The sequence below is a fragment of the Rhinopithecus roxellana genome, chromosome 13, assembly GCF_007565055.1.
Source record: "Rhinopithecus roxellana isolate Shanxi Qingling chromosome 13, ASM756505v1, whole genome shotgun sequence".
In the NCBI taxonomy this organism is placed as follows: domain Eukaryota; kingdom Metazoa; phylum Chordata; class Mammalia; order Primates; family Cercopithecidae; genus Rhinopithecus; species Rhinopithecus roxellana.
This window is the reverse complement of record NC_044561.1, coordinates 4835279-4848247: the sequence shown is the minus strand read 5'-3', so window position 1 is coordinate 4848247 and position 12969 is coordinate 4835279. Positions and strand designations below refer to the sequence as shown.

Here is a 12969-nt window from a genome sequence, read left to right as displayed (position 1 = left end):
AGTTCCCACAAAGAAGATGCTTATGGAGTATGAGAGCAGGAAGGACCACCCCAAGCTCTGCCTCTCAGTGACATGGTCTGCTGGGCAGAGTCAGCGAGGAGGCCTGGGGCTGAGTAGGGTTGGGCCAAGAATTGGAAACAGTAGAGGGGATGGCATTCCAGGTTGGAACCAAGTCTGGAGCCTGAATGCGTGTGGTCTTACAGAGTGCTGAGCACCTTGACCTTTTTGGAGCTAAGGGCCAGTTTTGGAGCAAGATGGGAAGTCGTGTGGGATTACAGTGGCGGGGGTCAGGTAGAGGCAGTTCCCCAGGTGGGTCACTCCCTCAGCAAATCAGAGCCTGGTCTGGTCTGCCCACAGGCTTCACAGCAGGGTATGGAAGCTTGGCTGCTTCTGGCAAGTTTTTCTGACTTCTTGCAGGAGCCCAGGGGTCCTCCTCCTGCCTCTCCACTTCTGGGCACTGCTTCCAGGCCTTCTCTTTGGTTCTGGGAGCTGGTGTACAAAGGGCCTAGGCTGTGGGCCATGGGACTTTTCAAGTGTCACCGGTGCTTCCTGGCCTCCCTTGCCCTCAGTGGGCTCTGGGAACAGGATGACAGGTCTGTCCCCAGCAGGGCTGAGAGCCGCTGCCTGCATCTCTAAGGGCTCCTTGGGGGCCAGGCTAGGAGGGCAGACGCCACTTATTTTAGGAACTGGTGCCTGAGTCTGTCTCAACAAAAGCTCCCCGGAGACGGGATTTCTGCACAGCTGTCAGCTGGCCGTGCATTTAGAGCTCAGATCTCCTGGATGAAGCCAGGCTGGGTCTGACCTCTCTGCACTATCTTATGGGCACAAAGAGCCCCTGAGAAGAATATTTGGGGAGATGAAGAGAACATAAGTATCTTGTGTCAAATATTCTGGGAATGTTAGCCCCGAAGAGTTGGCACATGACTCAACATTTACCGTTCCCTGCCAGGAAGGCGCTCCCTGTAGGTTGTTTGTAACTTGCTCTCAGTCGGGCTGGTTTCTCTCAGACTCTAGCACTGCAGGACAGCTCATCATGTGATAACGCCTTCATATTCATTGTTCATGTGGAGCGATACTTTCCCCATCCTTCCATACCGATATTATAGGACACATATTTAGAAGCTGCCATGACCCAGGCCCTGGGCTAAGTCCTGGGCACCCTATGTGAGAGCACAGCCTCGGGCCTCCTAGAGCCAGAGCAGTAAGGAGGTGGCTGAGCAGTGCCCTGAGCACAAGCACGAAGTGAGCGAACGACAATACCACCTTGTGCTCAGCAGCAGTGACCGGCTCTGTCTGCTGTCCAGCTGTCTCCACACGCCGACCCCGATGGACTTTTCCCTGTGATGGCCTGCCTGTGTCAGCCCTGCGAGAGTGGTGTGCCCACAGCCACGGGTTCCTCGGGACAGGGTGTGCATCAGCTTAATTATCACCCCACCATGCTCACACATGGCTCCTAGAAGGTTAGTGATCCACATTAGTTTCACTAAAGTTTCTAAAAATTACCATTAATTCTTGCTTTTCACCGAACTGGTATCTGCTGAACCATGAGCAAGGATTAAGGCATCAACTCCTCAGTCTCCACCCCACTGCCAGGTAGCCCATCTGGAAAAGCAGATTGGACAGCTCCCTGCCCTGCTGGGAAGCCTCAGTTTTCCGCATCACCTTCACAGTAGAAGCATACTCTTCCGCACGGCCAAGACACCTTCACAGTAGAAGCATACTCTTCCGCACGGCCAAGGCACCTTCACAATAGAAGCATACTCTTCCGCACGGCCAAGACACCTTCACAGTAGAAGCATACTCTTCCGCACGGCCAAGGCACCTTCACGGTAGAAGCATACTCTTCCGCACGGCCAAGGCACCTTCACAGTAGAAGCATACTCTTCCGCACGGCCAAGACACCTTCACAGTAGAAGCATACTCTTCCGCACGGCCAAGGCACCTTCACAGTAGAAGCATACTCTTCCGCACGGCCAAGGCACCTTCACAGTAGAAGCATACTCTTCCGCACGGCCAAGGCACCTTCACGGTAGAAGCATACTCTTCCGCACGGCCAAGGCACCTTCACGGTAGAAGCATACTCTTCCGCACGGCCAAGGCACCTTCACAGTAGAAGCATACTCTTCCGCACGGCCAAGGCACCTTCACAATAGAAGCTACTCTTCCGCACGGCCAAGGCACCTTCACAGTAAGAAGCATACTCACTTGCCCGCAACGCACCAAGACAACCGTCACAGTAGAAGCCATAACTCTTCCGCAAAACGGCCAAGGCACCTTCACTTCACGGTAGAAGCATACTCTTACCGCACGCCAAGAACACCTTCACGGTAGAAGGATACTCTTCCGCCGGCCAGAGGCAAACCTTCATCACAGTAGAAGCATACTCTTACCGCACGCAAGGCACCTTCATCACAGTATAAGCATACTCTTCCGCACGGGCCAAGACACCTTCACAGTAGAAGGATAACTCTTTCCGCAGCGGGCCAAGGCCACCTTCAACAGTAGCAAGCATACTCTTCCGCAACGACACAGACACCTTCACCAGTAAGAAGCAGACTCTTTTACCCGCACACAGCCAAGACACCTTCACAGTAAGAATCATACTCTTCCGCAACGGCCAAGCACCTTCACAGTAGAAGCAATACTCTTCGCACGGCCAGACAACCTTCACAGTAGGAAGGATTACTCCTTCCGCATCGGCCAACGGCAACCTTCACAAGTAGAAGCTACTCTTCCGCAACGCCAAGGCACCTTCACAATAGAAGCATACTCTTCCGCACGGCCAAGGACAAACCGTCAACAGTATACAAGGATACTCTTCTCCTCTTCCCGACGGCCAAGGCAACCTTCACAGTAGAAGCATACTCTTCGCACGGCCCAAGGCAACCTTCACGGTAGAAGCATACTCTTCCGCACGGCCAAGACACCTTCACAGTAGAGAAGACTCTTCCGCACGGCCAAGGCAACTTCACAGTAGAAGCATACTCTTCCGCACGGCCAAGGCACTTCACAGTAGAAGCATACTCTTCCGCACGGCCAAGGCACCTTCACAATAGAAGCATACTCTTTCCGCACGGCCAAGACACCTTCACAGTAGAAGGTAACTCTTCCGCACGGCCAAGGCACCTTCACAGTAGAAGCATACTCTTCCGCACGGCCAAGGCACCTTCACAGTAGAGGCATACTCTTCCGCACGGCCAAGGCACCTTCACAATAGAAGCATACTCTTCCGCAACGGCCAAGACACCTTCACAGTAGAAGGCATACTCTTCCGCACGGCCAAGGCACCTTCACAGTAGAAGCATACTCTTCCGCACGGCCAAGGCACCTTCACGTTAGAAGCATACTCTTCCGCACGGCCAAGACACCTTCACAGTAGAAGCATACTCCTTCCGCACGGCCAGGCACCTTCACGTAGAAGCATACTCTTCCGCACGGCCAAGACACCTTCACGGTAGAAGGATACTCTTCCGCACGGCCAAGCACCTTCACGTAGAAGCAATACTCTTCCGCACGGCCAGGCACCTTCACGGTAGAAGCATACTCTTCCGCACGGCCAAGACACCTTCACAGTAGAAGGATACTCTTCCGCAACGGCCAAGGGCACCTCACAGTAGAAGGCTTACTCTTCGCACGGCCAAGGGCACCGTCACGGTAGAAGCACATACTCTTCCCGCACGGCCAAGGCACCTTCACGTAGAAGCATACTCTTCCGCACGGCCAAGGCACCTTCACAAGAGAAGGCATAATCTTCCGCACGGCCAGGCACTTCACGGTAGAAGCATCTCTTTCGCAACGCCAAGGCACCTTCACAATAGAAGCTACTCTTCCCGCATGGACCAGGCAAACTTCACAATAGAAGCAGCCTCTTCCGCACGGCCAAGGCACCTTCACAGTAGAAGCATACTCTTACTCTTCCGCATGGCCAAGGCACCTTCACAATAAAGCATACTCTTCCGCACGGCCAAGGCCCTCACAAAGAAGCATACTCTTCCGCACGCAAGGCCCTTCACAGTAGAAGCATACTCTTCCGCACGGCAAGGCACCTTCACAATAGAAGCATACTCTTCCCATGGCCAAAGGCACCTTACAATAGAAGTCATACCTTCCGCACGGCCCAGTCACCTTCACAATAGAAGCATACTCTTTCCGGCACGGCAAAGCACCTTCACAGTAAGCATACTCCTTCCGCACGGCCAAGGCACCTTCACAGTAGAAAGCATACTCTTCCGCACGCCAAGGCACCTTCACAGTAAGAAGCCTACTCTTCCGCACGGCCAAGGCACTTCACAGTAGAAGCATACTCTTCCGCACGGCCAAGACCTTCACAGTAGAAGCATACTCTTCCGCACGGCCAAGGCACCTTCACAGTAGAAGCATACTCTTCCGCACGGCCAAGGCACCTTCACAGTAGAAGCATACTCTTCCGCACGGCCAAGGCACCTTCACAGTAGAAGCATACTCTTCCGCACGCCAAGGCACCTTCACAGTAGAAGCATACTCTTCCGCACGGCCAAGACCTTCACAGTAGAAGCATACTCTTCCGCACGGCCAAGGCACCTTCACATAGAAGCATACTCTTCCGCACGGCCAAGGCACCTTCACGTAGAAGCATACTCTTCCGCACGGCCAAGGCACCTTCACAGTAGAAGCATACTCTTCCGCACGGCCAAGGCACCTTCACGTAGAAGCATACTCTTCCGCATGGCCAAGGCACCTTCACGTAGAAGCATACTCTTCCGCACGGCCAAGGCACCTTCACAATAGAAGCATACTCTTCCGCACGGCCAAGGCACCTTCACGGTAGAAGCATACTCTTCCGCACGGCCAAGACACCTTCACGGTAGAAGCATACTCTTCCGCACGGCCAAGGCACCTTCACGGTAGAAGCATACTCTTCCGCACGGCCAAGGCACCTTCACAGTAGAAGCATACTCTTCCGCACGGCCAAGGCACCTTCACGGTAGAAGCATACTCTTCCGCACGGCCAAGGCACCTTCACAGTAGAAGCATACTCTTCCGCACGGCCAAGACACCTTCACAGTAGAAGCATACTCTTCCGCACGGCCAAGGCACCTTCACAGTAGAAGCATACTCTTCCGCACGGCCAAGACACCTTCACAATAGAAGCATACTCTTCCGCACGGCCAAGACACCTTCACAGTAGAAGCATACTCTTCCGCACGGCCAAGGCACCTTCACAGTAGAAGCATACTCTCCGCACGGCCAAGGCACCTTCACGCCCCACCAAGACAACACTTCACGGTAGAAGCATACTCTTCCGCACGGCCAAGGCACCTTCACAATAGAAGCATACTCTTCCGCACGGCCAAGACACCTTCACAATAGAAGCATACTCTTCCGCACGGCCAAGGCACCTTCACAATAGAAGCATACTCTTCCGCACGGCCAAGGCACCTTCACAGTAGAAGCATACTCTTCCGCACGGCCAAGACACCTTCACAGTAGAAGCATACTCTTCCGCACGGCCAAGGCACCTTCACAGTAGAAGCATACTCTTCCGCACGGCCAAGGCACCTTCACAGTAGAAGCATACTCTTCCGCACGGCCAAGGCACCTTCACAGTAGAAGCATACTCTTCCGCACGGCCAAGGCACCTTCACGTAGAAGCATACTCTTCCGCACGGCCAAGGCACCTTCACAATAGAAGCATACTCTTCCGCACGGCCAAGGCACCTTCACAATAGAAGCATACTCTTCCGCACGGCCAAGGCACCTTCACGGTAGAAGCATACTCTTCCGCACGGCCAAGGCACCTTCACAGTAGAAGCATACTCTTCCGCACGGCCAAGGCACCTTCACAATAGAAGCATACTCTTCCGCACGGCCAAGGCACCTTCACGTAGAAGCATACTCTTCCGCACGGCCAAGGCACCTTCACAGTAGAAGCATACTCTTCCGCACGGCCAAGGCACCTTCACAGTAGAAGCATACTCTTCCGCACGGCCAAGGCACCTTCACAGTAGAAGCATACTCTTCCGCACGGCCAAGACACCTTCACAGTAGAAGCATACTCTTCCGCACGGCCAAGACACCTTCACAGTAGAAGCATACTCTTCCGCACGGCCAAGGCACCTTCACGGTAGAAGCATACTCTTCCGCACGGCCAAGGCACCTTCACAATAGAAGCATACTCTTCCGCACGGCCAAGGCACCTTCACAATAGAAGCATACTCTTCCGCACGGCCAAGGCACCTTCACGATAGAAGCATACTCTTCCGCACGGCCAAGGCACCTTCACGGTAGAAGCATACTCTTCCGCACGGCCAAGGCACCTTCACAATAGAAGCATACTCTTCCGCACGGCCAAGGCACCTTCACAGTAGAAGCATACTCTTCCGCACGGCCAAGGCACCTTCACGATAGAAGCATACTCTTCCGCACGGCCAAGGCACCTTCACAATAGAAGCATACTCTTCCGCACGGCCAAGACACCTTCACAATAGAAGCATACTCTTCCGCACGGCCAAGACACCTTCACAGTAGAAGCATACTCTTCCGCACGGCCAAGACACCTTCACAGTAGAAGCATACTCTTCCGCACGGCCAAGGCACCTTCACAGTAGAAGCATACTCTTCCGCACGGCCAAGACACCTTCACAGTAGAAGCATACTCTTCCGCACGGCCAAGACACCTTCACAATAGAAGCATACTCTTCCGCACGGCCAAGGCACCTTCACAGTAGAAGCATACTCTTCCGCACGGCCAAGGCACCTTCACGGTAGAAGCATACTCTTCCGCACGGCCAAGGCACCTTCACGGTAGAAGCATACTCTTCCGCACGGCCAAGGCACCTTCACGGTAGAAGCATACTCTTCCGCACGGCCAAGGCACCTTCACAATAGAAGCATACTCTTCCGCACGGCCAAGGCACCTTCACAGTAGAAGCATACTCTTCCGCACGGCCAAGGCACCTTCACGATAGAAGCATACTCTTCCGCACGGCCAAGGCACCTTCACAGTAGAAGCATACTCTTCCGCACGGCCAAGGCACCTTCACAGTAGAAGCATATGGCCAAGGCACCTTCACAATAGAAGCATACTCTTCCGCACGGCCAAGGCACCTTCACAATAGAAGCATACTCTTCCGCACGGCCAAGACACAAGCACGTGTTGGCAGCCAGCTGGACTCCCTGGCTCTTCTAGTCAAGCTGAGCCACCCCAGGCTCCCATCCACAGACATCTGTGACCTGCCTGGTGTGGCCCCTGACCGCTCTGGGCAGGCTTGGGCAGTCTTCCCCTGTGCTCTCCAGCATTTCCTAGGCTGTAACATGGCATTGCTAATTTCCCACTTCCGGGATGGTTGTAAGAATTACAGAGAACACCCACCAAGAGGCTAGAATTGTGTGTGATACTTTTTTTCTCTTTTGGCAAAAACTTTTTTTCCTACCCCGATGTTACACACAAAATGTAGACATGGTGTATATTGCATAATCTTCATTTAAGGCTATCCTTATTTGGGGGGGAGTTGCGTTTCTGATGGCATTTGGCGATTCTGGGATTTCTGAACAGGCTGCTTGCAGCCCGCTCTTCAGAGCGCTGTATACCTCCCTTTTTCAGGAATGAGTTGTACTGACGTGAATTTCTTCTAAGCCCGTGAGAAAATAGTTTTCCTAAGATCCTGCCCTTCTTAGGTGGGTGACCCTCCCCCTGAGCTATAGTGGACATTCCCATTATGGTTCAGATAGACTTTGTCGTCCTATGGGGCAGATCAGGGCCCTCGACATGTGGGCTGCCTTTGTCTTGGCCAAGTTTGGCTGACCCTGAACCTCGTGACTCTTCAGAATTAGGTGTTTTTAAATAGGTGGTTTTCACAGTTTAGAATACACAACCTAAGCAAAGACAGAAGTCAACATTGGACAGACTTTGACATTGAGATTAGAGCAGAAAGCAGCCTTTGCTGCCCAATCTCTACCCAGTAATGGAGGTTTTTCTCATGATGTGATGGGTTTTAACCAAGCCGTCCTTTGTCCCCCTTGATCAGTCAGTCAGGCTCATGCCTGGCCTGAGCTTGGGACTGGGACACAGAGGTGAATGTGACAGGGACAGTCCCTTGTCCTCTTGGAGCTCACAGGCCAGCAGCAGCACAAGACAGTTCCACAAGTGACTGCCATTTCCCTTGGATAGTTTTCAGCACTGCTGCCATCGCTGTCCATGGCCACTGTCCCCTGCCTTGGCAGGAGCAGGGAGGCCCTGTTTGGCTGGTGTTGCCAGGGCCTGGTGCCATGCACAGCACATGGGAGGGACTTACATACTTGAAGGAGTGGGTGGCGGTGGATGGTCAGGTAGATGTGACTGAAGCTCTCACAGGAGCCTCGCCTGCTGGGTTCCAGTAGCTGCAGAAGTGGCCTGGTTCCCATAGGCAGCTTCCTGCGTGCAGGGCAAACAGGGCAGGGACCAGCTCCGGCCAGCATCAATCCCCTTTACCCATCCACCCAGGAGCACTGCAGGGAGCCAGCCAGGCAGTTTATTTTGGCTGGCTGCCACAGGCTGTCGAATCTGTCATTTTGTTTTCAGCTCTTTCATGTATGACATCTACAACATTGTCTTCGGCCTGTGTGCTCAGTCATTCCCGATACTGGGAAAAATCAAGTTCCACTTTTAGTGGAAGAAGAGAAAGCAGAATTTGGGGTGCACCGTCACAGGTCAGGCCCAGGCCAAGGACGGCTCTTGCTGGTAGTTGGGCCCTGGGCTGGCGGACCAATGAGCCTGTTGACACCCAGAGTTTATTATCTTGTCTGAGATCACAGAATACCTGCATGGCGGGGCCAAGTCTAGATGACTCCCGAGCCTGAGTGGTCTCTGAGCATTGTCTCTACACTTACCGTTTCTGCAGCCACACGCGGGAGGATTGCACATGTGGAGACAGGAAAAGGTGGATGAGTGAAGTCACCTTTCCTTCTGTTGTGCAGGCAGACCTGTCTCCCTCCGTCTAAATGCCATTATTCTAAATGCAGAGAGAGAGTTCTTTGGTTTTTGTGTTGAGGGAATTTAGCACTTCGGGGTTTTGTGCTGTCAAGAAGCTTGTCTTCTGGAGATAAAATTAAAAATTTTTTTTTGTGCATTTCTGTAGATGAAGATAAAATTCTGTTTTCTTATTTGATTTCAGTAGTGTCAGAGTAACTTTTTAAAACTGTTTAAGAGACCTGTTTTTCCTCTCTACTCAGTAACAAATCTCCTTTCATTTTAAAGCAGGTGGGGTCTGTAGTGCTCGTTAGACTGTGGTGGCTTAGCTCCACGGAGACGTGTGGATAAACAATTGTTTGAGCTGGGCACATGCAGGGGGGCAGAGCTGGGGTGCCCAGGTACCGAGATGGGAAAGGAGCCCACATTCCAGTAGCGGGGACTGGTAGGGTAACAGGAGTCATGAAGTAAACCAGGATTCAGGTACAGGGGGCTAGGACCAGGGTGGAGGTAGACTGGAGTGCGGTATGGGGGGCTGTGGAAGCACCAAACTGGGGAGAGGAGGGAACGGAAGGACACGGGGAGGCTTCCTGGAAGAATTGCTCCTCCAGCTTTTCCCACCTGGCAGTTTCCCCACTAGATCATCAGCTTTGGACCTTAGGGGTCGAGCCAGTTTTGGATGTCTCACACTCCCGTCAGTCAGGGGGTGCCTCGGGGATTCTGCCAAAAGCCTCGGGTCTTCAGCAAGCTTAGGGACCGGGCAGGTGACCTTACCATGGCGGCTCTTCCAGCAAGGTGATGCCTGCGTCAGTGGGGGTGCATCCCTGAGGAGTGAGGAAAAGCAAAAGCGGCAGCCACGGACCAAATTCCTGCCACTTGCTGGGTGCTCGGCTGAAGGCAAGTGAGCAGTGCCTGTCTTCCCAGAGACCCAGGGCTCCAGGGTGGGGTCTTGGGGGCTATGGCACACAGGGTGGCATATGCTGCGCGTGTGAACGCCATGTAGGGTGTCGCAGGGCCTTCTCGATATCTGTGTAACACGCACCAAGAGAGCACAGCATGGAGAACCTGGCCGACGACCTCGAGGAAGAGTTCAGTTCAACACAACTTTGCGTAAACACATCCTTCCACTCTACGTTATTTATCTTATGTGTTCTGCCTTTGGAGTTAGGATCTAAAAATTGCAATTTCTGGGTTTCTATGTCATCTATTTTTTATTTTGTCATTTTGAACATTTCGGTTAGAGATTCATAACTCAGTGGGTCTTTAAGGTTGTTGAAATCTGGGATTTGTGCTTTTAAGTAATCAGACAGTGAGGAGTGCTTTCGGGGTAGTGGGCTGCACTTTCTTCAGCTTCGTACTTGAGGATACAGGTTTCAGGAACAGAGGATACGGCCAGTCAGTGTTGGGGGCAAGAACTGAAAACCCCAAGTTGAGACAGAAGTGAGGCTCCAAGGAAAGGACAGGACTAGTGCTGGGTCAGAATCAAGCTGGGATTGCAGATCAGACTCAAGGCGATTCTGAATCTCTAACCCTCTTGGGCTCTGCAAGGTAAATAGTATCACCTCATTTGCAGATGGAGATCCCCAGTGAGGTTAGGTATTAGTCTGAGCTTGTGGTTCAAGGTAGCACCGAAGTATGGAACTCCTAGGGCCTACATTCCAGGGCTGAGACAAGTTGGGAGTCCAGTGGTGGACGAGCTGGTAGGAAGTTTGGGGACCAGGACGAGTGGAATCCCATAGAAATGAGGATGTGGAAATTGCAGTTTGGCACCTGAAAGTGAGGCACAGACTTGATAATGTTTCAAGGACACCTGTTACTCTTTGGTGTTTTCAAACACACATTATAGATTTCACAACCCTAATATCAACAGTCATCCCCGTTTGGAAAGGAGGATTCAGCGTAGGGGTTAGGATAGGTTGGAAGAAAGTTGCCTGAAGCTGTCATCATGGGGACGCCTGGCAGATGTATACAGGATACAACATCTGCCAGGCACATGCACACCCTCCCCAGGGAAGGTGGGTGAGAGGTAGTGACTCTGCAGGGCACAGTCCTAAGGAGAAGGGACTCAGTCCAGGAGCCCCCGCTAGCTGCCTGGGGCACGGGTTGCTTAGGGATAAACTGACTCAGGCCCTGGATTTCCCTGAAAGCTTTGTAGCTGCAGTGAAGGCCCGGTGAGTCCCTGCAGCTGGCTGTGCTTATGTGACTCTCTCAGGAATGTGGCAGAAGCGCCGGGAGCTGCTCTTCTGCTGGCTATGAAGTTACTGGCTGATGACACGCTGAGAGTTGATTCCTTTTAGCTACCATGGAGAGAGCTCCTGTGACTCGCAGGATTAAGAACTGATAAATAGCCTGCGCGCGGTGGCTCACGCCTGTAATCCAACACTTTGGGAGACTGAAGCCGGTGGATCACTTGAGGTCAGGAGTTCAAGAGCAGCCTGGCCAACATGGCGAAGCCCTGTCTTTACTGAAAATACAAAAATTAGCCGGGCATGGTGGCGCACACCTGTAATCCCAGCTACTTGGGAGGCTGAGGCAGGAGAATCACTTGAACCTGGGAGGCGGAGGTTGCAGTGAGCCGAGATGCACCACTGCACTCCAGCCTGGACAACAGAGCGAGACTCTGTCTCAGAAAAAAAAAAGAACTGATAGATAAAGGATCATGAGTTGTTTTGTTGGCCGTGCCTCTGAGGTCTCAGCAACTTCTCAGTCCCGTCTCAGTCCCAGCTCCCAGCACCATTTGGGCTCTGAGAAGATAGGGTGTCCTCTCTCTGCCTGGCATGGATGATGGAGACATATAGAGACGTAGTAGTTGCCCTCAGAACCCACTATTTTGACGCATTTTGGCATGCAACAGCATGTGTCCACCGGGAGAGGGGTGAGCTGTGGGGGAGGTGTCCCGGGGCAGCAGAGCCCCCATCTTGCTCTCTGTGGGCCTCATGGCATTTTCCTCAGCTGTGAGAAAGCGGCCTTGCCTCAGAGCTGCCTTCAGCTACCGCCTCAAACATTGTTTCCTCCAGGCAGCCCTGACCACCCAGAGTGTTCCTTCTCAGAAAGTATCACTGCCTCATTGCATTATTTTTCTGGCCAGAAGTTCCATGAGGGACAGTCTGATGGCAGTTTGTTCACCACTATATCCCTAGGGTCTCGTGGCCCTTCACACACAGTGGATGTTCCTTAAATACCTCTCAGTGGCAAGAGGGTGTTGCCAGATGCTCAAAAATGGAGTGAGGAATGCTTCAGTGGGGAGCCAGCCAGCTGGTGGCATCAACAGACTGGAAACTGCTCCCTCTGCACCCTGGAGAGGAAGGGCCAGGGGCGAGCCAGCTGGTCTGAGCTGAGCCAGGGAAGGAAGAAGCTCTGGTGGTGCCTTTGCAGGCAAGCCCATGGAACCAGAGTCAAATATTTGACCCAGAGCTGCTCAGATATGCCAGGAACCGTCAACATCATCTTCAATCAGAAACCCTGGAATTGTGAAGGCTCACCTCACCCCCCACCCCGACCCCCAGACAGGATGAAGAAATGGCTTAGCAAGAAGTTCGGTCTTGTCAGGCGATCGCCGTGGCAGGTGGAGAGCACAGCTGGCTAGGAAGAAACCTACCCTGCAGTGTAAACTCCTCCTATCCTGGGCCATTTGGTCCTCACAGGAATAGCTCTGACTCTACCTGACAACTGAAAGGACAGAAATATATGGAGAGGGACTTGCACAAAGTTACACATTTCGGGGCAGGGCCAGATCTGTGCTGCTTCCCTCATGAGAGCAGGTGAAGGGAAGGAGGTCTTGTTAGGGCTGGGAAATCTGATGGATTTGAACAAGGTATCGAAAGCATTTTGCCCGTCGTGTTGCCAGCTACAGAATTGGAATTAAGGAATTCCTAAAGAGTTGCATCATCCTTATCTGCCAGGCTGGCAGAGGAGATGCTAGAGCTTCTTGGCATACTTGGTCAGCTTTGGATAAAACATTTGACTCTGGTTCCACGAACTTGCCTGGAGAGGGGTGCCACCAGGAGCTCTTCTGTACGTCAGCTTGGCACAGCCGGCTCACC

At 52.8% G+C, this 12969-nt stretch overlaps 1 protein-coding gene and 1 long non-coding RNA gene across 5 annotated transcripts in view; one reads left to right on the top strand and one right to left on the bottom strand.

Annotated features, from left to right (window-relative positions):
- Positions 1-12969, top strand: part of PACSIN2 (protein kinase C and casein kinase substrate in neurons 2) — a 151790-nt gene that overhangs the window by 108491 nt on the left and 30330 nt on the right. The window lies entirely within an intron of this gene.
- Positions 5105-7126, bottom strand: LOC115892617. Its single transcript, XR_004052474.1, has 3 exons — positions 7047-7126; positions 6777-6856; positions 5105-5196 (listed from the first exon to the last, which is right to left on the bottom strand). It is a non-coding gene; the product is annotated as an uncharacterized LOC115892617 (long non-coding RNA).